This window comes from Lathyrus oleraceus, chromosome 5 (genome assembly GCF_024323335.1).
Source record: "Lathyrus oleraceus cultivar Zhongwan6 chromosome 5, CAAS_Psat_ZW6_1.0, whole genome shotgun sequence".
NCBI classification, from domain to species: domain Eukaryota; kingdom Viridiplantae; phylum Streptophyta; class Magnoliopsida; order Fabales; family Fabaceae; genus Lathyrus; species Lathyrus oleraceus.
The window spans coordinates 467,151,566-467,179,308 of NC_066583.1; the positions used below are offsets into that span (position 1 = coordinate 467,151,566).

The 27,743-nt window shown below is 36.4% G+C and overlaps 1 long non-coding RNA gene across 1 annotated transcript; it reads right to left on the bottom strand.

The window, feature by feature from the left end:
* Positions 1–4,584: 4,584 nt before the first annotated feature.
* Positions 4,585–5,984, bottom strand: LOC127085493 (uncharacterized). Its single transcript, XR_007789158.1, has 3 exons — positions 5,665–5,984; positions 5,470–5,523; positions 4,585–4,844 (listed from the first exon to the last, which is right to left on the bottom strand). It is a non-coding gene; the product is annotated as an uncharacterized LOC127085493 (long non-coding RNA).
* Between the last annotated feature and the right edge of the window lie 21,759 nt (positions 5,985–27,743).

Below are 27,743 nucleotides of genomic sequence, written 5' to 3' on the forward strand. Positions count from 1 at the left end.
ATCATCCATCTTGTTTCTCAACTTAGTCTTAATAATTTTCATTGCTGAAAAAGACCTCTCAGTTGTGGCCGTAGAAACGGGAAGAGTCATGATAAGACGAAGTAGTCTATCAATCAAGAAATAAGTTTTAGCCTATCCAGATGCAACCAAACATGAACATAGTTCTTGAGTAGTTGATAAATTATTCAAGTTTGATGCTTGACAAGCAACAAATAGAAAATGTTGGAGTTGAAATTGGAAATTATTCTTCTCTTGATCACTAAAATCCATAGGATAATATTTTTCAACTAAAGAACAAATAGTATCAATGCTAAAAGCTTTATATCCATCCTTTGGAGATAAAGAACAAGAAAGAGTTAACAAATCCATTGCCTGCTCACTGAATCTGTTATTCAACTCTTGTAACTGTTTGTCAATGGTAGTGAAAAAGATTTCAACTTTAAAGTAATGTTGAATTGTGACTTGATTCTCTTCAAGACGGGAGCGTCCAAATCTTGTTGTTGAATGAACATCATTAAGATCAGGAATCTCAATACCATGCTTTTCATAAAAAGATACCACTTTAGTAAACAATATATCCCAACCATTTTCTCTCAAACCTTGAATAAGATGTTTTGTTGAACGAACCAAGTTCATAGCATTAACTACATCTTGATTTTTTTTGTAAGACTTGACAAAATATATCTTTTATTCCCATGATTTCTTTCATCAAGTGCAAAATAAATATAAAATCAAATGCCTTCAAGTAATTGTAACAACTATCTGCATCCCCACGTGTAGCATAACTCCCTCTATATTTTGCAATTTTTTTAAAAACTAAACAAGTTACTTCATACATGTTTATCAAGCTAGAAATTGAATCGTAATGTGATCCCCAACGAGTATCTCCTGCTCGTTTCAATGTACCAACTTGATTTGCACCTTTACCAGTTACAATCTCATCAATCTCTAACAAATAAGCAATTTCTTCTAATTGGGCAGCTTGTAACTCATCATGACGCTTTGTAGAAGAACAAACGACATTCACAACAAAGATCAGCTTCTCAAAAAATTTATGAACAGGTTTGACTTCTCTTGATGATGTAACTAATGCAAGTTGCAATCGGTGAGCAAAACAATGAACATAGTATGCATAAGAGCAATCCTTCATAAAGGAGTTTGTAAATCATTCCATTCTCCTCTCATATTTCTAGAACCATCATACCCTTGGCCACGAATGTTAGAAACATCAAGGTTATGTCGAGAAAGTATATCACATATTGCTTCCTTAAGAGTTAAAGATGTGGTGTCTTTAACATGTGCCACATCAAAAAATCTCTCTTATATTAAACCAACTTTATCAACAAATCTTAATACAAGAGCCATTTGTTCCTTTTTTGACTCATCACGAGCTTCATCAACAACGATACAAAATTTGGAATCACCAATTTCCTCACGAATACTCTTTTTCACCCTACTAGAAAGAATTTACAAGAGCTCTTTTTGAATTTGATGTGAAGTATACTTGCAATTTTGTGGAGCATTTTCCAACACAACTTTTGCAACTTCATCATTGTAGGATGCTAAAAGTTTCAATAACTCAAGAAAGTTACCTTGATTTCTTGATTTGCTACTTTCGTCGTGACCCCTAAAAGCACAAGCTTGTAGTGTTAACCAACGAACAATGTCAATTGAAGTCTTGAGTCGTAACCGATTATTCATTCTTTGACTTGAACTTTGCACTTGAATAACATTTCTAATATGACCATCTTGATTCAACAAGTCTTGACAAGCTTTCATTGCATTATTGTGTGGTGAGCAAGGATCCTTCCCTATGTGTTTAAGAAAGGAACAATGTTTTTCATTCCTAACTTTCTTCCAATTTCTAAAATCCATAGAAATAAAGACAAGTGATCCGGGACGTCCACTTAGTTTTTTGCTAAAAAGGTAACATGGTAAGCAATATGCGGCATCTTTAGATGATGAATATTCTAACCAGGATGGAAATATGCTAAACCAAGCATGTTGAAACCTTCTCGGATGATCCTCGTTACCGGACAAAGGATAGTTTTCTAAATGAATTTGATATGGACCCCATTTTAGATAAGCTCTTCGTATTGCATCCACTTGATTTGGTGGATATTGCCAAATCGGAGGACGCTTTCCAGGATCGCGTTCCAAAGAATTTTCAAAACCATGATGCTCTTCAATTGTTGGATTCTCAAGAACTGTTTCAGATTCAGATGTCGGGATTATAATTTCTTCATCTCTCTCTTCTCTTTCAATTTCACATGCTTTCCTTTTGACAAAAGAATCAATTTTCCTATTTTTCATCTTTACTCTTCCTATAATATTATATCAGATCCAAAAATCAATTTAGAGAACATAAAAATTAAAAGAGAAAAAAATTAATAAACTTAATTAATCAACTTTAATCCGTTTTCAAATACCGGTAACTTCACTATTAGAAATTAGCAGCAACAATGATTAAATAAATCTTATTACAGTGTATAACTATATTTGTAAATTACAGTGTTATGAATTGGCTTAATAAATCTCATATAGATTATTTTAACACATCAAGAAAGAAGAACCCTAAAAATCTCAAAAACACAAATCAAGCAATCACTTTAATTTGTTACTTTTTATAAAAGAAGAATGAATAAAGTTTTTTTACCTATTAGATGCCGATCACTTTAATTTGTTTCGATTCCGGTGCCGGTAGCAAACCCATATGAGAAAGAAAGGAAAGGTAGGAGCTTTTTACCTTATCTGTATTTTAACCTAACTTTGAATGAAAAATAAAAAATAAAAATTAATTTTTATTTAAAACAATGATGTTTTAGTAATTTAATATATATGAATTAAAAAAAATAAAAAGTTGAGGGGTGGTCGTGGCTTTCCCACGTCCCCCCTCAGTTCCGCCACTGATAGAGATTCAAATCGTAACTTTTCCGATCGTTAGCAATAGAGATTCAAATCGTAAGCAAATCACTATTTATAAGTTTTTATTTTTCTATTTTTCTATTTTTTAATTTTTAACTTTTAATTATTTTATTTAAAAATATTTTTTTTTAAAAAAAATAATTAATAATTAACTATTCTATCATTTTTATTATGTTTTTTAAATATTAAATAATAAATAATTAAATTATGAAAAATAAATGTTGAATCTTAGTTCCAACACTATAATTATAAGTTGATGTTAATATATATATATATATATATATATATATATATATATATATATATATATATATATATATATATATATATATATATATATATATATATATATATAACTCAAATAATGTAGGACTTAAGTTATCATTTGAAATTGTCGCACCAATTCCACAACTCTTCTTTTTCATCAACAACAAACCTCAATTAACTTTTAAAGTGTTTTCTATATATAAAGTAGAAAGAAAACCATTTTTCCTTACTTACAATATTCCTTTACGCTAATATCACTGTTATTGCTGCTTCATACTTCATATTCAATCCCCGCCCCAAGTAAAATTCTCTTCTTTCTTACTTATAGCAATGCCAATTTGAATTTCAGCCATTACCCTTTAACACCCTCAAATCTCAAATCTGAATGGGGATGCATTTGCTTGATTGTGCATTTTTATCACTGCTATCTTTTTCCATATTTCTAATTATTTGTTTTTTTTGTTTATGTATAATTAATTAAGTGCCCTTTTGTTGGTTTGTGCTCTTACTGATTTCTATTTTATGTAGCTTGAATTGGAATGAGAAATAGAGGAATTATGTAACTTATATTTTTGCTTTTATACATGGTATCTGTGAACTCCAAATTTTGCCCTATCTAAAATCTTTTATCTGCATTTCAGTCGTTTGTATTCATTTGTTTATGTTTCATTCATCTACATCTCGTTATTTGAATTGATTTCTCGTGACCATTTCATCTAGTCATAAAGGTTTCATTTTTCATGCACAAGTCCGAATTAATATTCACTTTAGTTGATTTGATTTGACCAATTCATACGTTCCTCCATACATGCATTGCATGTCCATGATTGACATTGATGTTGAATTTCACTTAACCTTTGTCAATATGGGTGCTTAAGGTTTCTATGAATTATTTTTTTGGGTTTTGGTTAACTTTTAACCAATTAGAGTCACAACCATTCATTCCTTTGCATTCATTAATATTTCATTTGCATTGATCACTTCATTGGACCATTAGATAGTCCTTAGTGTGTGAAGTCGACAACGTGAATTTTGTATAATTATTTGGTTGGTCAAATCATACATTCCATGTCAAAACAGTGAGGCCTTGTTTTCCAAGTCTCATGTTTCATCTCATGTTTGTTTCACTCCAGGTGGTTGTTTCATCTCATGTTTCACTTTTTTAACCCATTTAAGTTTTGTTTGAATCATAAGATTGAATTTATTTATTTTTAGGCCACACATTCATTGTCTATACATTCATCATGTTTGATTTTTCTTTGAATGTTATGGGACTTCATTAAAGAAAATTGGGAAGTATATTTGTTTTTGCATTTCACATTTATATTTGATTTTTGAAGTGACCAAGTTTGATATTCATTTTTCATATTGTCATTCATTTGAATCTTGAAGTAGCAAATATTCATTTCACATTTCTCACCTTTGCATTTCACATTAAAATTTCGAAAAAGGGGCATATGTCATAAGTTTGGTTTACAAATAGCATGAATAATATTAATGTCATTTGATCTTATAACAAAAAAAAGAGATTAATAATCCCTAATTCTTTCAAGGCCTAATTATTAAGATCCTCAAGACTCCTCTTGTCTTCCATGATTGCTTCAAGTAGCATCTAGGTCATCAATACAAGAGTCATTTCCATCATGAAGGGCCTAGCACCAAAAGAAAAATCATGTCAAACACAAACCAATGAATTCAAGAAATAAGGCAATGCAATGTCAAAATCAGAATTTCAAAAAAGAGAGAGAAAAGAACAAGTGTAACTATTGGTATAGAGCCTTTATGTTTAATAGGATTTGCTTTTGTTTTCAAATACCAAATAAGAAAAAAGTTAAAAACAACATAGCAGTAGCAGAAGTTACACCAATTTGTTCTTTCTTTCTGCAACAAGCTAAAAAACATGTCCATCTTTCTCTTTTTTCTTCTTTAACACACATACATTTTTTCAAACCTAAAAAAATTATTATAAGAGAAAGCAGCAAGAAGAAAGAAAGGGGGAGAGAACTGAAGTCGTCACTATTTTGAAAACACAGAGATAACCATTAAGAAATCCCAACAAAAACATAAACTCCCATTCTTGCAACCTCACTACAAATATCGACCAAACCATAACAATCAAACACCCATACCATAACAAAACCGCAACCTGGAAAATAATATTTAGACACATATCACAAACAGATAGTACATTTGGAATTGAAATTATACTGGTAACGCCGATTCACACACAAATCCGCAACACAAGAAGCACGAGAAGAAAGGGAATATAGAGCATACCTGAACGACGAGTTTGTCCTTTCAGATTCGTGTTTTCTTTCGCTTTATTTTTATCTATTGACATTGAATCATGTGTGATTGCTTATTTTGATTTGAAGAAGAATTTTAAAGTTGGTCATTCCGTTTTTTCGCTTTTGTTCATTTATGTCTCTGTTTTTTTTAGAGAATGAAAACATGTTAGAGCAGAGTATTTACCTTGGTTAATGTCAAAAGATTTAGGGACTAAGATTCGGTTTTGTAGCGATAAGGAAGTTGTTGATGTATCTCCATTGTTTTCCAGTCGTGTCAGATTTTCATCTGGCGAGATCTTGTTCATCTCGGCTGAGTTTAAGAACAAAGTGGGAGAGTTGAGAATCATGGTTGGTAGGAGGATCTTATTGGAGGAAGAAGAAAAGTGGAAAGGATGTTTTTTCGGCCATTGAAGGAAAGAGGTCATGGATCGATGTTTCAGAAAGGATGAGAAATTTTTCGTTTTCGCTGCTCTTCCAAGAAGAAGTGGCCATGAGTTTGAATTTAGGGTTCCCTTGGCTTTTGATTCAAGGCGGAATCGGGTCGGGTGATGACCCACCGCGCCAAGCCCTTTCATCCTCTCGTTTGGGCCCAACCCTTTTTTATTTTAAAAATTTTCGGATGGTTTTTGTTACATGTATTAGTGAACGTATATAATTTCCAACTAGTCACCCATGGTCGGGTGGTTGAGGCATTCACTACTTCCCACCAGGCCATGGGTTTGATCCCTGGTGACATCATATCTTAGTTTTATTTGTTTTTATTTTTATATACTTGCCATTTTATTGTGAATTTTATTATACAACTTACGATTTTGTTTACCATTTTGCACCTTTTGTATTCAGTCCTATTTTTTTTTTCAATACTTGTTAATTTTACTCCTTTCGATTTAGTTATTAAGTGTGTTGTAAATATAACTTGTTGTTTTTTTATTTCCTTCACCCGACTTACTCTTGGACCTTCTTACAATGAGCTCTTAAGCAACATCAACTTAACTTTCAATAATTTTAAACCTTTGTACATTAATCAATTTAATTTAATTTCAAGACATTTTCATAATTAAAATTGGAAGAAAGATATTACCTGGGTGAAAGGTTCAATCGTAGTCTCGTATGTTAAGCCCAAGTTGTAAGAGCTTGCAAGTCATAAGTGTTCGTCTTCCATCCAAATCACTTGTAAATATTCAAACCATTTTCATAATTAAAATCGGAAGAAAAGTATTACCTGGGTGAAAGGTCTAGATGTAATCCCGAGTATTAGACCCAAGTTGTAAGAGCTTCCAAGTCATAAATACTCGTCTTTCAACCCCAAAAATACATTCACCCAATCAAACTCTTTTTTCGCCGTCGTGCGATCGATCAGAAAAACCTTTTCATAAACGAAAGACGTCTTGTCTTAAGATGATGCAAAGATTTACTTCATCCATAATTATTGAGTTGAGATAAGTGATGTTTTTCGGAATGTTGATTGTTAAATCCATTCGATGTGATGTATACATCCGCTCCTCATCTATTTTGGGTAAACAATATTCTCGTCGATTAATACAAGATAACTTTTCTTAAAATCAACCAACAAACAAAATTTTCTACCCAGAACTATGTGTTCCTTGAGTTCTCTATTGAGATACGTAGGAGCAGGATTGTGAAATCTTGTCAGGCCCATTAATAAAAAACTTAGGTTAAGTCCCTTTCGTTGCAAAAAATCCAAAAACATCTTTTCTTTTATTTTGATCCTATTATTCTTTCCCTCATAGTAACTTGAGAAGCCTAACATTTCTAAGCTAACACTGACACACACAATTAACCTAATGATTCCTGTTGAGTACAATGGATGTGAGGGGTGTTAATACCTTCCCCTTGTATAATCGACTCCCTAACCCTGATTTGGTTGCGACGACCATAATCGTTGTCGTTCTTTCTTGGGTTTTATCGATATTTCCCATTCCCTTTTTAGGAATAAATAAAGTCCGGTGGATACTCTGTTCAGTCCATCCCGCAAGCGTGCGATTTCGCTTCGCTAAGTCGTGTTCTCATTTTTTGAGGTGCGACAAATTGCGACTCTACTGGGGAATAATGACTTCCCTAAGTGAGTCAAGCCTAGTTAGGTCTTTTGTGTGCCTTTGTTTGTTTACTTGTGTGCCTTTTCTTTATTGCTTTTGTTATCTTTATTGTCATATTGATATAATCTGTTGTATTGGTTCCATTATGCTTTGATACTTGGATACTCTGATTGCAAACCTTGTGGGAAAGACTTCTTACCCGAGTCTCGAGTAAAAGCATAAGATAGGACGAGGTTGAGTAGTGCGGGTCCGCGAGATGAATTTCTCGTAGGGTCAGTACGAGAACCTCACTTAGAGTATATCCTTTGGAGGATATTGTCGCCCAACAAGTAAGTGTCATAAGCTTCAATATTTTTCATTAAGATCAATGACTCTATGGACCATTTATAGAACCTTAATCCTTTGACCAACTAGGAAGGATGGTTGCGTAGTGTGGGTCTGCTAGATGAATTTCTCGTTGGATCGATACAAGAACCTCACTTAGAGTAGATTCTTTGGATGAAGTTGATGTCTGGAAAGTAAGTTTCCGCAGGCAGCAAACAATCTAATGGATCCATGACTCTAGGAGCTTTTTTTAAAACCCTAGACCATACTTGGTGAGAATCCTGTTCTATACGAAGCAATCAGATTTATTCATACCTCGATCCTATGAACTTATATAAAAAATGCATCACATTCATCCATATACATTGCATCAACATCACAAAAGAAAACTCTTAGTTGTCTCATATTTGTTTAAGGAATTGAGAACTTGAAAATGACAACTCCAAGAAGAAACACTTTCTCACTCAAGTACAAGGAACCTAAGCTTGACAGTTTGCAAGGATTGATCTCTGACTTGACTCTAAATAAGCGTAATGACTTCGGAAAAGACTATCGGAAAATTTTGAACCTTCTGACTAAGAAAGTTGACTATGGGCTTATCAGCTCTTTGGCACAATATTATGATTCGCCTCTATGTTGTTTCACATTTTATGATTTCCAACTAGCTCTTACTTTGGAATAAGTTGAGAGAATTGTGGGTCTAAAGTTAAAGAATTTCAATCTATTTCCAAAGCTTGAATATGAAGTGGGCCCAAAGAAGTTAGCCTTAGCCCTAAGTATCGATGTCCCAATTGTTCTAGCCAATTGGATCGAGAAAGGGGGTTTCAAAGGTTTTTCCATAAGGTTCTTGGAAGAATTAGCTCTGAAATTCAAGAAAGAAGGAAACTGGAAGGCATTCTATGTTGTGTTGGCTCTATTTATCCATGAGATTGTGCTCTTCCTAAACATTTAAAAGTTTATGGATCATGTAGTTGTAAAAGTCTTTCTCTCTGGCAATCCTCTACCATTTCTCTTAGCTCATATTTATCATGCCCTTCACGCTCGACATGAAAAGAAGGGTGAAACTTTGTTATGTTGTGCTCCTTTGCTTTATACTTGGTTCATGCAACATATGCACGAAAAATGCCCTTTTGTAGCAAAAGAGCTCAAATATCCTCAAAGACTAGCTTCTCTCACCGCGAGTTCCATCAGATGGTATGTCAGAGAATGGGAAACCCCATACATCATTTGCAGCTGTGGCAAATTTCCTAATGTGTTGTTGTTAGGAACTAAGGGTTGTATAAATTATAACCATATCTTATCTCAGATGCAACACGACTACTCCGTGGATGGTCCTCCTAAAGCAAAAGACTTACAATTGTTTATGCTCTTTGACATCCAAGCAAGTACTCCTGATGTAAGAACAATCCGAAAATCTTGGTTGAAGGTTGTTAGAAAGGGTAAAGAATTAGGAAAAAGGAACACTCTTGTCAAAGAACCGTACACTCGATGGGTGAAAGAGAGAGTTGAAGTGATCCATTTACCATTCATCTTTGATGTTTCATCTTTCCCTAAGGTTCTTGAGCCAAAACCTATACTTCCTGAAGACATGGAGAAACTCAATGCTAAGGTTAAAGAGCTCGAGTTGGAGAACACTGAGTTACATATTAAGATGAACCGAGCTTTCTTGGAAAATAAAAATCTGAAGGATGAATGTAAGGGGAAAGCCAAGGAACTTGACGATAGTAACAAGAGAGCCAGGTTATTGGAAGATCAGAAGGATGATCTTAATCATATCCTTATAGGTTCTACATCAGCGATCCATACAAGAAAGGAAGAGCTCAAGAAAGCTAAATATAGATTTCATGAGTTGGGAAGGATGTTGGATAGGTCTCTTATGGAAAAGAAGGAAATTACGCTCGAATTTGAAGCCCAGATCCGTGAACTTAAGGACACTCTCAAGAAGTTCACAGATAAGTTGTCTCGTGAGATCCTTCAGAAAGAAGAACTTGAAAGAAACTGTCACTGCCTCGAGTACCAGTTGGAAAAAGTTAATAGGAGGTTTGCAGTTTTGGAAAGCCAAAAAGGTGATGCAACCTACTTGCTCTTAAAGAATGATTGTGCGTATTGGAGGAGACTATATAGAGAGGCTAGAGCGGCCCTAGATGAAGACCAGTGCGTCATCAAGAAACTTCAAGACCTGTATGTTTAATGGAATGACAAGTTCCTCAACTTGGCTATATTTGCTAACCTTAACATGTTGGAACTCCCAGAAAAACTCCAAGAAGCTGATTGGTGTATGTTTCCAGAGAACACACCTCCCCAAGTTTTCAATTTTGTCATGTTTTACAATAAAATGGTTAAGAAGCTCAGTACAGATCTTGCTACAATCAAAAGGGCCGAGATGGAGCTTAAGTTTACTTGTACTTGAATTTGAATTGCTTGTATCTGAATCATTTGTATTTTGAATTTGAATCATTTGAACTTGAAGTTAAATCACTTGTATTTGAATTTGAATTTAATTTAATGAAAGTTGTCATTTTGGGTCTCAATTATCATGCTTTTATTCGTATTCAAGATGTGGCAAACAATATGTTCTAATATTGCTGAAATAAATAACAAAGATAACGAAGAGCTTTGCACAAAATGAATCTATATATGCACCCATACATGCATCCATGTCATTCTTCAAACAAAAACTCATTTTATGTCTTCTTCCAGTTCCACATTGAGTCCCTAACACCAGTACAATTCCAGAGCCAATGCTCGTCAAAGAATGGCAGATCAAGAGCAAGAATTGGAGAGAGTAAGCTCAAAACTTGAGGACCTACGAGGGAACATGGGTCAAGTCATGGAGATACTACAAGTCATTAAGGCTAAGTTGGACACTCAAACAACGGCCGTTTCAGAAGTCACATGTCCTACGATTGAACCCCAACCTGCAAGAACAATGCCTACTACTTGGCCAATCTTCAGTTTACCTCCCGGCTTTACACCTCCAGTTGAAGGTGCCCCTGACATTGTACAATCCATCCAACAGACAATTCCTCTACCAATTATCAATGAAACTCATCTTGTGGTTCACACATTTGCACCACCCCCTGTCCATGCACGTGTGTAACCTTATTTCGAAAATAAAAAACATGCTCCAGATTTTTTTGACGAAGATGATGAAAGGCATGAAGAGATAAGAGGAATGAAGGATAACTTTCAGCATCTTGAGAAAAGGTTAAGGGCTCTGGAAGGTTATCAAGTCTTTGGTGCTTCTGCTAGAGAGACGTGCTTAGTGTTTGGTCTTGTGATTCCCATAAAATTCAAGACCCCTGATTTCAATAAGTACGAAGGACACTCATACCCTTAAAGACACCTCATCATGAACTATCGGAAAATGGTTGTGCACGTCGAGGACGATAAACTTATGATACATTTATTCTAAGATAGCTTGAGGGGTGCTCCATCTAAGTGGTACTTAAGCCTTGATCAAAGTAGAATTCACAGTTTCCAAGACTGATTTGATGCTTTCATCCGCCGCTCCAAGCCCTCTCATCCCCCGTTTGGGCCCAACTCTTTTTTATTTTAAAAAATTTCGGATGGTTTTTGTTACATGTATTAATGAACGTATTTAATTTCCAACTTGTCATCCATGGTCGGGTGGTAGAGGCATTCACTGCTTCCCACCAGGCCATGGGTTTGATCCCTGGTGACAACATATCTTAGTTTTATTTGTTTTTATTTTTATACTTGCATTTTATTGTGAATTTTATTATATAACTTCTTACGATTTTGTTTACCATTTTGAACCTTTTGTATTTAGTCTTATTTTTTTCAATACTTATTAATTTTACTCATTTTGATTTAATTTTTAAGTGTGTTGTAAGTATAACTTGTTTTTTTTATTCCTTCACTTAGCTTACAATGAGCTCTTAAGCAATATCAACTTAAATTTTAATAATTTTAAACCTTTGTACATTAATCATTTTAATTTAATTTCAATACATTTTCATAATTAAAATTGGAAGAAAGATATTACCCGGGTGAAAGGTCCAGTCGTAGTCTCAAATGCTAAGCCCAAGTTGTAAGAGCATGGAAGCCATACGTGTTCGTCTTCCCTCCAAAACACTTGTTAACATTCAAACCATTTTCATAATTAAAATTGGAAGAAAAAGTTTACGTGGGTGAAAGGTCTATACGTAATCCCGAGTATTAGACCCAAGTTGTAAGAGCTTGCAAGTCATAAATACTCGTCTTTCAACCCCAAAAATACATTCAACGAATCAAACTCTTTTTTTGTTGTCGTGCGATCGATCAGAAAAACCTTTTCATAAATGAAAGACATATTGTCTTAAGATGATGCAAAGCAATGCTTCAGCCATAATTGTTGAGTTGAGATAAATGACATTTTTTTAATGTTGATTTGTAAATCCATTCGATGTGATGTATATGTCTGCCCCTCATCTATTTTGGGTAAAACAATGTTTCTCATTGATTAATACAAGATAGATTTCGCTAAAATCGACCAACAAACAAACATTTTCTACCCAGAACTACATGTGCCTTGAGTTCTATATTGAGATACATAGGAGCAGGATTGTGAAATCTTGCCAGGCCCATTAATAAAAAAACTTAGGTTTAGTCCCTTTCATTGTAAAACATCCAAAAACATCTTCTCTTTTCTTTTGATCCTAGTATTCTTTCCCTCATAGTAACTTGAGAAGCCTAAGATTTCTAAGCTAACACTAACTCGAACAATTAACCTAATGGTTCCCGTTTAGTACAACAGACGTAAGGGGTGTTAATACCTTCCCCTTGCGTAATCGACTCCTGAAACCTGATTTGGTTGCGAGAACCATAATCATTGTCGTTCTTTCTTGGGTTTTTTTCTATATTTCCCTTTCCCTTTTTAGGAATAAATAAAGTTCGGTAGCGACTCTGTTCAGTCCATCCCGCGAGCATGAGATTGCACTTTGCTAAGTCATGTTCTCATTTTTCGGGGTGCGACAATATGATTAGTTAGAAGTTGTTTTCATAGGCATGAGTATTGATCTCTGTTTATAGGATATATATATATATATATATATATATATATATATATATATATATATATATATATATATATATATATATATATATATATATATATATATATATATATATATATATATATATATATATATATAGAGAGAGAGAGAGAGAGAGAGAGAGAGAGAGAGAGAGAGAGAGAGAGTCATGTTAATGGGATAACCTTTATTGGTTTTCATAAGAATTTATAAATAGCATTTATACTTCATAGATTTTTGCAATGAGAAGCATTGGATAATGTTAGTGGGTTGACCTAAAGTGTAACCCGATTGAATATTTTTGCAGGGTAAACTGAAACTCGCTAACATTGAAGGAGATATAGTATATTTAACTCAAAATTGTATTCAAACATCATTAACTCTATTACATGTAACTTGTTTCTACTCAATGCATCTTCCATCTTATGGACGTCCTAGGGTGGTACTTTGATTTGAAATCATAGTCATTGATAAAGACCATTCACCTTTTCTGACACATATTTAACTTTTTTTTATCAAATAGATACTTAAAACTGTTATGATTATAGAATGTTTCAAAACACACTCTAAAATAGCTAGTGTCTCCACACTTTAAGCATAAAAATAATCTAGACTAACGCTAGGCCACGAGTCTAATAGTTTTCTTCATGTGTTTTCAATTGTCCTGGCGCATAAGTTACCATCTAGCCATTTTGAATTAAAACACGCTCTAACCCTTTATTTGAGGCGTCGTGTAAAACTTCGTACTCATGTGTAAGGTTTGGAATAATTAAAACATGAGCGGTGGTTAACTTTTTTTTTTACTTTTGGAAGCTCCGTTCGCATTCAAAATCCCAATGAAATTGAGTCTCCTTACAAGCCTGTTGATTCAATGGTAGAGCTACCTATGAGAATGCCATAATGAATCTTCGATATTAACATGTGAGTTCGAAGAAACTCTTTACTTTAGATGCATTTTTTGATCTTTCCCAATTCAACACTACTTCTCGTAGAACTGAAAGTATAATCCTAAGATACTCAATGTGCTCTTACGGAGTTCAAGAGTAAACTAGGATGTTTTCCATGAAGATTACTACGAACTTCTCAATATATGGTTGAAATAAATGGTTCATGTAATCCATTAAAACTATTTGGGAGTTGGTCACTCCATAGGGAACATGGAATTCAAAGTGGCCATGTTGAGTCCTAAAAATGGTCTTTGGTGAATCAGAACTCCTTACTTGGATATGGTCATATCCAGAGTGCATGTCAATCTCTGAGAATATCATAGCTACCTTCAACAGATTAAGTATATTGATAACTCAAGGTAATAAGCACTTGTTCTTAATGACGACTTTATTAAGCTAATGATAATTAATACACAACCTCATTCCACAATATTTCTTGTTCACTAATGACATCGGAGCACCCCATAGGAACATATTTGGTCGAATGAAGTACTTTTCTAACAAGTCTTCCAACTAACCTTTAAATTCCTATAATTCAATTGGGGATATCCCATATAGTTCAATAGAAATCGGTCCTGTTCAGGGAACCAAATATATGGAAATCCAACTTCTCTTTCAGGTGGTAGAAAAGTGACATCCTCTAGAAATATATATGAAATTTTTGCTACCGTTGTAATGGAAGAGATGTTCCCGCCTGTACGGTTATATGTGGTAAGTATTAAGATAAAAGTTGTCACTACTACAAAATAGACCTTTCGTAACACAAATTTCACAATAGTCATCGTGTTAACCGTGGTAATAGTTTATTTTTAGGCGCTTTTTTTTTGTATTTACTGAAGGATATGTCACAACGGTCATATAGAACAACCATGGTGAGATGTACATGGAGTAAATTGGTTTGAATCATAGCACCAACAATTTGGCCATTTATCATAATAATAATGTGATTGGCCTTGTATACCACCATGGTTTTTGTTTTCAACCATGGTGAAAGGTGCTACTTATTTATATATAAGCAAAATTATCTCTCGCTTCAGTACATAACAATTATCTCTCTCAAAATAAAACTCTAACAATTATTTCACTCTTCTCTCTCAAAACAAGACCCTAATAACTCTTTCAGACATCTCTCTCATATGGAAACCCCAAAACAAAACCATAACATCAAATCTTAGCCAATGGGTATTTACAGGTTCATTTTTACTATAGTCTTTTTTCAAGTTCTATTTAAATAGCTTGTTTCATAATGTTTGAACTTTCTTCTTGTTTTGACTTGTAGGTAGGGATGCTTGTTTCAATAAAGAGGACGAAGCTAAAGTTAGAGTTGCAAAATTGTTTCAAAGATCCAGAATGACATCCATTCAAGATAGACACAAGTTTGCGGCTCTAACTTTAGCTTCATCCTTATTTCATTGTGGACATGCCATTATGGGACATGTATGGTACGTTTCTGAAAAATTCTATGACTTGATATTTTTGTTGTATCATGTTTGTTGTTTATGGTTGGTTGTTGTTGAATGTTTTTGATGAATTTTGTTGTTAATGTTTTCTTAAAAGATGAGTTTATTATATACTATGTGGTTTGAGTGTTTTTCCAATCCCTTACCGGATATATAACTTTTCAAACTACATTAAAAATTATAATATGATAAATAAAGTTGTATTAGAAAACAAGTACACATTCAATTTTTGACAAAAATTCTTCACACCGTTATTTGCATGTTGTTCTTTGATAGTTAGAACTTGGTTTAGTGATTATAGTTCTTCACCACCCCTTTCTCCACCTCTAACTTTGTTTGCAAAATATCATTTACTTTTCAGACAAAATTAGAGGTGGAGAGATTGGTGGTTGAAGAACTACAATCCCTAAACCAAGTTCTAATTGTTAAAGAGAAAAATGTGGATAAGGTGTTAAAGAACTCTTGTCAAGCATTGAACGTGAATTTGTTCTTCTAATATAACTTAATTTGTCATATTATAATGTTCTAGTGAAAATTGAAACTTTATTTGTTTAGTGAGTTGGTGAAATAAGTATTCCACATAATTTATAAAAAAAACTCAGGTGTATATGTCACAACGGTTGTTTAGTACAACCGTTGTTAAATATTATGCATTAAAGAATATAACAACGGTTGTTTAAAGTAACAGTTGTGGTAGGTAGAGTACTACATAGATACAATCACGGTTGCATGACCGTGGTGAAAAGCATCATACATACAATCAAACCTTACCTCAAAACGGTTGGTCCAGCATTATGGTATCCCTTTTCCAACTGTTGTGATAGGTGTTTTCCGTAGTAGATTATGTTATGTTTAAAGAGACAGTTAATCATACGAATAATACCTTCTAAGAGTGTAGAAATAACTTTATCTTGTGTCTCCATATCTTTTGGTATGAAAATAGCTTTCTCATTGCAACCAATATACACCAAATTGGCAGAGAGCCAATTCATCTCCAACACCACATCTTTCTTCTTGAAGGGTGGACATATCAAATCAACTAAGAAGGTTTGGTCATTCACGATTATCTGAAAATTTTCACACACCCAATTAGCTCGTACATTACTTTATTTGGTTGTAGTGACTACCATCAGAGAATGTATTCCAATTACTTCTAAGGCAAGCCAATCTACACATCTAGTTGAAATGAATGAGTGTGATACTCCACGGTCAAAGTGTACTAAAAGCAGTTGATTATGCCTGTAACACATACCAATAATGAGGTCACTTTTGTCATTTGCCATCCCATTCTCTTACTAATATGGTCCAGTATTGTGGTATCCCTTTTCCAACTGTTGTGATAGGTGTTTTCTGTAGTAGTGTGTGTTATGTTTAAAGAGACAGTTAATCATACGAATAATACCTTCTAAGAGTGTAGAAATAACTTTATCTTGTGTCTCCATATCTTTTGGGATGAAAATAGATTTCTCATTGCAACCAATATACACCAAATTGGCAGAGAGCCAATTCATCTCCAACACCACATCTTTCTTCTTGCAGGGTGGACATATCAAATCAATTAAGAAGGTTTGGTCATTCACGATTATCTGAAAATTTTCACACACCCAGTTAGCTCGTACATTACTTTATTTGGTTGTAGTGACTACCATCATAGAATTTATTCCAATTACTTCTAAGGAAAGCCAATCTACACATCTAGTTGAAATGAATGAGTGTGATACTCCATGGTCAAAGTGTACTAAAAGCAGTTGATTATGCCTGTAACACGTACCAATAATGAGGTCACTTTTGTCTTTTGCCATCCCATTCTCTTACTAACATGAGTGTTGGAGTGTTAACCATGAAAATCCACTCTCGTATCATCGTACTAGAGATCCACTCTACCACATCAAGAATACACTATGTCACTTCGCCAAGTATTTATGATTCTCCAACATATATTATTGTCAATAATTAAAAAAACTTCATTTTTTTCTGATAAAAATATCTTAACCTCATTAAATATGGATAATCTGTTTAGTAATATTAAATAGAATTATTGAAATTAAATGAGTTCTAATACAATTAAATATTATGCATTCCGTCTTAAATTTTGTATTTTTTTTGTGTTTTCCAAAATTTTAAGATAATGATTATTTTGATTTCAATAATAAAATTATTATTGTTTACTAATATAACTATATTATTAATAGATAGTGGAGTAGTTGAATTAATTAAAATACAATAAATAAAAATAAGTTAATAATTTTTTTTTTGAGAAAGTATTTTTTGTGTGCGTAAAAGCATCATTTCGACATAGACAGTAGTTATCGAAATACTATGTGTCGAATTTGTAATAGCTATCGAAATGTCAAAAGAAGTGTGTCTTCGACACAATCTTTAGACTTAGCCTTTTTTGTTATTTATAGCTGAGTTAGTTAGGTTAGTTAGAGATTGCTTGGTATACAAGTAATCTTAGCATATAATAAGGAGGTACCTTATCATTGTTACTAACACAGTGTATGAACAATATTGCAGTTTGAAAGCAGAGAGAAACTCTTCAAAAATTCTTCTTCTTCTCCTCTTTTCTCTAAAACCCTAATTTCTTCTTTCTTCCCTAATATATATTCTCCTTCTCCTTTCATTCTCAATTGTGCAGCAGAATCATCTTACAATCAAGGTTGGTTGATTCACTCGAGTGAAGAACAAGAGGAGTAATCAATCATAAAGATTGATTCTTGTTCATCAAGATTTGGTTCGGAATTCTCCATAGGTTTGGTGAAATTCCACATTGGGAATTTGGTAAATTTCCAACATTTGGTATCTAGAATACTGACAGTGAGATTCTTGGGAAGAATAGCGCAATGAATCATCCAAATAAAAAATTTCCGGTGATTCTTCCAATTATGAAGAATTAGAATTTTAAAAATTGGTGGAAGAAGATAAATATTTTTTTCTGCTATCAAGATCTTTGGGATCTTATGAATGAGGGAGTGACACCTTTTGCAGAAAATGTGATGGATTAACAAAAGGCTACGTACAAAGAATTGAAGAAGAAAGATTATAAAGCCCTCTTTATGATTCATCAATGTGTTTATCCAAATAATTTCGAAAAGGTCAGTGATGTTGAATTAGCGAAAGAAACATGGGAAATTATGGAGAAATCATTTGGATGCGATGAGAAGGTTAAAGAGGTGAGGTTACAAACTGACAAAAGAATGTATGAATTGCTCCAGATGGAAAACAAGTGAAAGTATAACTAGTTTTTTCACCAGGGTTACGAAACTGGTGAATTAAATCAAGATATGTGGAGAAGCGTTGACATCAAGATCAGTTGTTGCAAAAATCTTGAGATCATTGGATCTAAAGTTTGACCACGTGGTAGTAGCCATAGAAGAGTCGAATGATTTGTCAACATTGACAAAGGAAGAGCTTCAATAGACGCTTGAATCTCACGAACAAAGAATGTCTGAAAGAGCTACAAGCAAGTCAGAGAGTGATGTGGCTTTGTAGACGCAATCAACAAGAGAAAAGAAAGGAAAAAGGGAACTGGTTCGACAATAAAGGTATAAAAGGCTACAACAATTTGAATGGTAGAGGAAAGGAAAATTATCGAACCAGAGAAGACCTTCATACCAAAGTAACCAAAGAGGTTGTGCTGCTGGTAGAGGAGGTGGTCAAAAATTTGACAAAATCCATATTCAGTGTTTCAATTGTCAGAAGTATGGTCACTAATCCAGTGATTGTCTTGACAAACAAAAGAATCAAGAAAATGATGCAATGTTTGTAAATCATGAAAAAGAAGAGATGTTGTTGATGGTCACAACAAGCGATGAAGAAAGATTCAAGGATCAATGATACTTAGACTCAAGATGCTCATCACACATGACAGGTAGGAAAGATTAGTTTGTAAATATAAAACCTTAAATGAAGAACATGGTGAAATTTGAAAATAACAATACTCTAGCAACTCAAGGTATTTATGATATTATAATTATGAGGAAAGATGGCAAGAGGTCAGTAATTTCCAATGTATTATATATACCAGGCATGAAAAGTAATTTGCTCAACATATGACAGTTGGTCGAAAAGAGCTATAAAGTGTCAATCAAAGACAAGATTATGAGAGTTCTAGACTCATGTGGAAGGTTAATCTTGAAGGCTCCTATGTCTCAAAATAGAACCTTCAGGATTGAACTTAGTGTGATGGAACACAGGTTCCTTGCAACTGCAACTAGCAGGGATGAATGGATGTGGGACTATAGACTTGACCATCTCAATTTCAAAGACATCAGAGATCTGAAAAAAGGAAATATGGTTTCAAGGTTACCAGAAATTGACATTCAAAATGAAGTGTGTGAGAAGTGTGTACAGGAGAAGCAACACAAGAACAACTTCAGCGAGGATGCAGGAAGCAAGTCAAGCCAATTCTTGAAGTCATATACTCTGATGTATATGGTCTTATCCAGGTGGATTCGTTTGAAGGTAACACATACTTTGTCACATTCATAGATGATTTCATTCAAAAACTATGGACTTACCTGACCAAGAAGAAAAGGGAAGTGATAGAGGTATTTTCCAAGTTTAAATCTATGGTTGAAAGACAAAGTGGTCAAAAACTCAAGACTTTGAGGACTGATGGTGGTGGAGAATATGTATTGAAAGACTTCGAGATGTTATGTGAGAAAGAAGTATGCATGAGGTGGTGCTACACTACACTCCACGGCATAATGGAACTATAGAAAGGAAGAATAGAACCATCATGAATATGGTGATAAGTATGTTGAAAGGCAAGCATTTACCCAAATAACTATGAGGAGAAGTTGTGTCGATTGCAACATATATTTTGAACATATGTCTGACGAAAAGGATAGAAGAAATCACGCCAGAAGAATGTTGCTATGTGTTAGATACCCAAAAGTGCTTATTTGAGCTATCAAATATGGGTATCTTTCACTCTATTTCCTTGCTAAATTATCAAAACCACCTTTGTTTTAGATGAAATGCAATACATTGATAAACGATCTTGGTACCTTTGATTTGTGTGTTATTGTGCAGGAAGAAGGCATGAAATAATTGAAAATGAAGACACAAGAAAGTTGGCAAAGGAACCAAATAAAACAAGCATTCATCAGCTTGCTCGCTAGGCGAGGTCTATGGCGAAGCACTCGCTAGGCGAGCGTCTAGCGAGGGTCCAGCGAAATGCTCCAGGATTTTACAGTGGCAAACATGACCAAACTCGCTAGGCGAGCTTCCAGCGAACGTTGCAGCGAACGCTTCCAGACTTGGTGAAAAGCGCAGCCAACACTCACTCGCTAGGCGAGGCTCTAGCGAGTTCCCAGCGAGCATTCCAGTAGCAAAACCTCTCAACCTCGCTGGGGCGAAGGTTGAAGCGTGTCCTTCGCTAGGCGAAGGTTTTGTTCGCTAGACGAACATGATAGTCTGAGATAGGCTGTTTCTCTGGGCGCAGGTTCCTCATGTGCCTCAATTAGACCCTCGCTAGGCGAGCCATTCTGCTCGCCTAGCGAGCATGACAGCCCAGTACAGCTCTATAAGTAGCAAGTGCCACTTTTTGGAGCCATACCTAGTTTTCCATACTTCTGCACCTTTTCTAGATATTTTTACAGCATTGTTCTTAGAAGCTTTTGTGCCCTAAATTTCATTTCTCTTCATCTCTTAACCATCTTTTACAAAAAGAAGGTGGATTCCCATCCAATCTCGATTATTCGACTCGGATGTTGATCAACCTTCTTTCGAAACTTGCCGACCAAGCTACCATGAAAATGAGTAGCTAAGTCCTCCATTTGTCAAGGTTAGATGTAGATGATCACTAGCTTTGTGTGTAAATGTAAGGATCTTCATGTGTAAACTCTTTAATGGTGAATATATGATGAAAACTTTGTTCTTATTCAAAACTCTTTGTGTTGGTTTACGATCGAGAGATGTTTACCAACTCTTAACCTAGGTTTTCATCCAATCTTGTTTGTTAGCTAGAGATAGTAATGAATGATTTTGTTCACCATAAGGTTGAACCAAAAAGTTGTCATTTTGATAGGTTGTGTTAGAGATAAACAATCGATCAAAATGGGAAAACTCACAATGTGTGTTCGAGAGAAACACATTGGGAGGACTTTGTGAAATAATTTATCATCTAAAGGAGTTTATAAGGTTGTTGACCGAACAAATACATGCAAAGTGATCGTTGAACCCTAACTTTGGCAATATTTCTCAAATATTCAAATCAAACTTTTACCGCATTGTATTACCTTTTTATGCAAGATAACGTGATTAAAACCAAAACCCCCTGTGTTACTTAAGCTAAGATTAATACAACCATCGAACGGCGGTGATATCTTACAATCCCTGTGGATACGATAACAAAAACCCGACACTTAAAATTACAACAAACAAAATGGCGCCGTTGCCGGGGATTGTAAATTGATATTGCGAGCATCGCAATGGTTGCTTAATTTTTAGCTTTCGAATTTTTGACTTGTGCTTGTAATCTGTTTGGTTTAGTGTGAAGCTTACGTTTTATGCGAGGGCAAATCCCTGTGGACGAACTTCTTTTTGATCCCGAGATCGAAAGAACCGCAAGGAGGAACAATAGCAAAACGAGACGTAGGAGGCAACAGGCTAGACAACGTCAAGAGCAAGGAGAAAGTTCTTCTACCACAAATCCACCACCATTCATACCTAACATGGAGCCACCACCATCACCTATTTCTACTCCATGCATAAACAGTCCAAGAAACACCGCTCAGTTTGCCAACCACACGGGAAGGCAAGCTGAGATGAAAACGGGAACTTTCAATTTATTATATGGAAGTCCATTCACCGGAATGGACCATGAAGATCCCTTTGCTTTTCTCACAAAATTTTATGAGATAGCATTGGCGGCCGGAGGGGATCAGGCTCAGGAGCTCCCGTTGTTCCGAAGATTATTTCCCCACGCTTTGCTCGGCAAAGCAAAAGATTGGTACTTAGACCAAACACCAGCCGTAATGACAGACTGGAACGTGTTAGAAGAAAAGTTTATCGAAAGATTCTTCTCCCATAACCGGTTCATGGAATCAAAGACGGCCATCTCGGTGTTTGCACAAGGAATCAATGAATCCTTAAATGAAGCGTGGGAAAGATTCAAGTCCATGCTTAGGAAATGTAAAGGGCATGGATTTGATGAATTGACTCAAATCCATATCTTCAAAAATGGACTTCAACCAAATTGCAAGACGTTGTTGGATGCTACCTCGGGTGGCTCTTTATTGTCAAAAAGTGCCGAAGAAGCTACAAACATTATAAATCGAATGGCTCTAAATGATCTTCAGAGTCAAAGTCGAGGCAACTCTTTGAAGAAGCCGGGAGTGCTTGAGCTAGGGACGAACGATGCCATCCTTGCCCAAAACAAGCTCATCTCACAACAAGTGGAACTCTTAACGCAACAAATTAAAGAGTTGAGAGAACCGTCTAAAGCTAAACAAATAGCTTGTTGTGAGCTTTGTAAAGGTGAGCATGACACCGGATTCTGTCCACCTCCGGGATTCGAAGATGTAAACTACATGGCAAACCAAAGGGACTACCAACCGAGACAACAACAACAACAACAACCTTATCAACCGCACCCTCAAAATCAACAACAACATTACCAAGGGAACCAAGGGTTCCAACCTAGGAGTAACTATTACCATAACCAAGGTTATGGAGGTGGTTCTTCTAGCCGTCAAAACCCTCCCCAAAATCCTTATATACCTCAACAACCGCCGGTCGTAACTTCTAAGTTGGAAGACACATTGACGCAATTCATGCAAATGTCAATGGCAAATCAAAAAAGCAACGACGCGGCCATAAAAAATCTCGAGACTCAAGTTGGGCAACTTGCTAAGCAACTCGCGGAACAACAAACCGGTCCTTCCTTTTCGGCAAATACGCAAACAAATCCTAAGGAGCATTGTAAGGCGGTCACAACGAGAAGTGGGAAGGAGTTAATGAGTGAGAATAACAAAAGAGTTGAGAGTGAACAAAGAGAGAAAAAGAAAGAAAATGAGGAGGAAATATTGGAGGAAAATGTTGATGGTGAAGTGGGGGAGTGGAGTAAGGAGGAAGAAGTTGAAAATAACGAAAAGAATGGTGAAGTTGAAAAGAAAAAAAAATGTGGAGATTGAGAAAAATACGATTGATGAATTAAGGGGGGAGGAAGTGAAAAAGCCTAGATGGAGGAGTGCTAGAGTTGCAAAGGGAAAGGAGGTAGTGAGCACTACTCCAATCCAAAACCTACCTTATCCTCATGCCCCGTCCAAAAGAGAGAATGAACGGCATTACGCCCGGTTCATGGATATTTTTAAACAATTACAAATAAACATTCCGTTTGCCGAAGCCTTGGAGCAAATGCCCAAGTATGCCAAGTTCATGAAGGACATACTTACAAAAAAACGGAGGTATACGGAACCGGAGACCATCGTCCTTGATGCGAGCTGTAGTGCCATTATTCAAAGGACGCTTCCAAAAAAAGAGGTTGATCCGGGAAGAGTTACTTTGCCAGTTAAAATTGGAGATATCTATGTCGGGAAGGGACTAATTGACTTGGGGTCGAGCATTAATCTTATACCTTTGTCTATTATAAAGAGGCTTGGCAACATCGAAATTAAGTCCATCCGAATGACGTTGCAATTGGCGGATAAGTCGACAACTCATCCTCATGGGGTAGCCCAAGATGTTTTGGTTAAAGTCGACAAATTCTTTTTCCAGGTCGATTTTATTGTTATTGATATGGAGGAAGATGATGATGCTCCGCTCATCTTGGGCCGACCATTCATGAAGACCGCGCGAATGATGATAGATGTTGATGACGGTTTAATGAAGGTCAGAGTCCAAAATGAGGAAGTAACATTCGATCTATTCGAAGCAATGAAGCACTCAAAAGATAGAAATGATAGCTTTCGCATCGATGTGACCGAAGACGCTATTTTGGAAGTTTCAAAGCATATTCATGAGATATCTCCTATGGAGTTAGCTCTTGACGACTCATTGGAGGTTTTCACTGTTGAAGAAGAGCTAGCTCTTGAGGAATGCTTAAAGGAACTTGATAGTTTAGACGACCTACAACCGTGGGAGGTAGAGGAAGAAGACTTGAAGAAGGAGGTTATTGACGAAAAAGCGCCTATTGAATTGAAAACACTACCCTCTACTTTGAAATATGTATTCCTAGATGAGACCGAGGCAAAGCCGGTCATTATAAGCAACCTTTTGACAAATGAAGAAGAAGCCCGTCTGATCACCGTGCTAAAAACAAATCAAGAAGCCATGGGTTGGACTCTTTCCGATCTAAAAGGAATTAGTCCCTCCTATTGTATGCACAAGATTTTGATGGAAGAGGATTTCAAGCCGGTAGCTCAACCACAACGCCGCTTAAATCCTACCATGAAGGAGGTTGTTCGAAAGGAAGTTGTAAAGCTGTTGGATGCTGGGATGATTTACCCGATCTCGGATAGTCCGTGGGTTAGTCCTGTGCACGTGGTTCCGAAGAAGGGTGGAATTACCGTAATCCGAAATGACAAGGATGAATTGATCCCTACTAAAGTTGCAACGGGGTGGAGAATGTGTATTGATTATAGGCGGTTGAATACTGCGACTCGAAAGGACCATTTTCCACTCCCATTCATGGATCAAATGCTCGAAAGACTCTCGGGCCAACAATACTACTGTTTTTTGGACGGCTACTCCGGGTACAACCAAATTGCGGTTGACCCGGCCGATCATGAGAAGACGGCTTTCACGTGTCCGTTTGGAGTGTTCGCATACCGAAAAATTCCCTTTGGGCTGTACAATGCACCGACGACTTTCCAACGATGTGTGCAAGCCATATTTGCCGATCTGATAGAGAAAACAATGGAAGTCTTCATGGATGACTTCTCGGTATTTGGTGGGTCTTTTAGTCTATGCTTGGCAAACTTGAAAACGGTGTTGGAAAGATGTGTGAAGACCAATTTGGTGCTTAATTGGGAGAAGTGTCACTTCATGGTGACCGAGGGGATCGTGCTAGGTCACAAAGTCTCTAGAAGGGGGCTTGAAGTGGATAGAGCTAAGGTTGAAGTGATAGAAAAATTACCTCCTCCGGTGAATGTGAAGGGCATCCGTAGCTTTTTGGGGCACGCCGGGTTCTATCGGCGCTTTATCAAGGACTTCTCAAAGGTGGCTAAGCCTTTGAGCAATTTGCTCGCTAAGGACCAGGTATTTCTCTTAACCGATGATTGTTTGCAAGCTTTCGAAACTTTAAAAGAAAAATTGGTTACTGCTCCAATAATAGTCGCTCCCAATTGGAATGAAAATTTTGAACTAATGTGTGATGCGAGCGACTACGCAGTTGGAGCGGTACTTGGCCAAAGAAAAGATAAAAATTTTCATGCGATACATTATGCAAGTAAGGTTCTTAACGAGGCTCAAATAAACTATGCCACTACGGAAAAAGAACTACTTGCAATAGTGTATGCGCTAGAAAAGTTTAGGTCTTATCTTATAGGGTCTAAAGTCGTAGTGTATACCGACCACGCGGCGATTAAATATCTGCTAACCAAACCGGATTCGAAGCAAAGGCTCATCCGTTGGATCCTCTTGTTACAAGAATTTGATGTGGAAATCAAAGACAAGAAGGGGTCGGAAAATTTGGTGGCGGATCATTTATCCCGCTTAGTGAATGTGGAGGTTACAGCGTCTGAGAAGGAAATCCGGGAAGAATTTCTTGATGAAAAACTGTTTAAAGTTCAAGTTAGGCCATGGTTTGCAGACTTTGCGAACCACAAGGCTAGTGGTTTTGTGCCTCCCGACCTAACTTCGAACCAAAAAAGGAAGTTTCTTTCGGATGCCAAGTATTATGTTTGGGATGACCCGTACTTGTTTAAGTTGGGTAGTGATAACCTATTAAGGAGATGCGTCACTGGCGATGAAGCGCAGAGCATCCTTTGGCATTGTCACAACTCGCCTTACGGCGGACACTATAATGGGGTGAGAACGGCCACTAAAATCCTCCAATCGGGATTTTATTGGCCCACCATTTTCAAAGACGCACACACTCATGCGCAAAGTTGTGATAGTTGCCAGAGAAGCGGTGGGATAGGTAAGAGAGATGAGATGCCTCTCCAGAATATACAAGAAGTCGAAGTATTTGATTGTTGGGGCATCGATTTTGTAGGACCATTCCCGCCCTCTTATGGGAACGAGTATATGCTTGTCGCAGTCGACTACGATTCTAAGTGGGTTGAGGCGATTGCCTCACCTCGGGCGGACGCGAAAACGGTGATAAATTTTTTGAAGAAAAACATATTTTCCCGTTTCGGAACCCCCCGAGTGTTGATAAGTGACGGAGGGTCACACTTTTGTAATGCACCGTTGGAAAGCATTTTAAAACATTACGGTGTATCACATAGGGTGACAACTCCGTATCACCCACAGGCGAATGGGCAAGCCGAGGTCTCTAATCGAGAGATTAAGAGAATTCTCGAAAAAACTGTGTCTAATTCAAAAAAGGAGTGGTCCCAAAAATTGGATGAGGCGTTATGGGCATACCGTACCGCCTTTAAAGCTCCAATTGGCCTAACTCCCTTTCAATTGGTGTTTGGTAAAACTTGCCATTTGCCGGTTGAATTGGAGCACAAAGCCTTGTGGGCCCTGAAATATTTAAATTTTGAAAATGAGTTGGCCGGTGACAAAAGGAAGGTGCAACTACTTGAGTTGGAAGAGATGCGCAATGCCGCATATCACTCAAGTTGGTTGTACAAAGAAAAGGCAAAAAAGTACCACGACAAGAAGCTCCGAAGCAAAGAATTTGTGCCCGGACAGTTGGTCCTATTGTTCAACTCCAGGTTGAAATTGTTTCCCGGGAAGTTGAAATCAAAATGGCCTGGGCCATTTCGGGTGAAAGAGGTGAAGGAGTACGGGGCTATTGTCATTGAAGACATGGACAAGAAAGATAGTTGGACCGTGAATGGCCAACGATTGAAAGTTTATCTCGGCGGTCATGTGGATCGCGAGAGCTGTGCAATTTCGTTGGATGCTCCTCTGTGAGCATCACACCGTCGAGCTTAGCCGACGTTAAACAAGCGCTTGTTGGGAGGCACCCCAACATTGTAAGTATTTACTGCTTTTTCTGTGTATTGTGATGGGATTCGAAGTGCTAACACCTTGCTGAATGAACCTGAACTGCTGCCTTTGAAAAGGCAATTGCTGTCATGCTCGCTTGCTGCTCGCTAGGCGAGGCAGTAGCGAGCTGATTCGCTAGCTGCTCGCTAGGCGAAGCAGCAGTGAGCGTTGCATGACAACACTTATTAAAAACCTCAGCAGGGCACTCATTTTGGCCCAAACACAACTTCTCTGTTTTTCAACTCTGCTGAGGAAAATTTTAACCGAGCACTCTCCACACTCTCTCATTTTCATCTCTCTCACTAACACTCTATCCCTATTTGGAAGA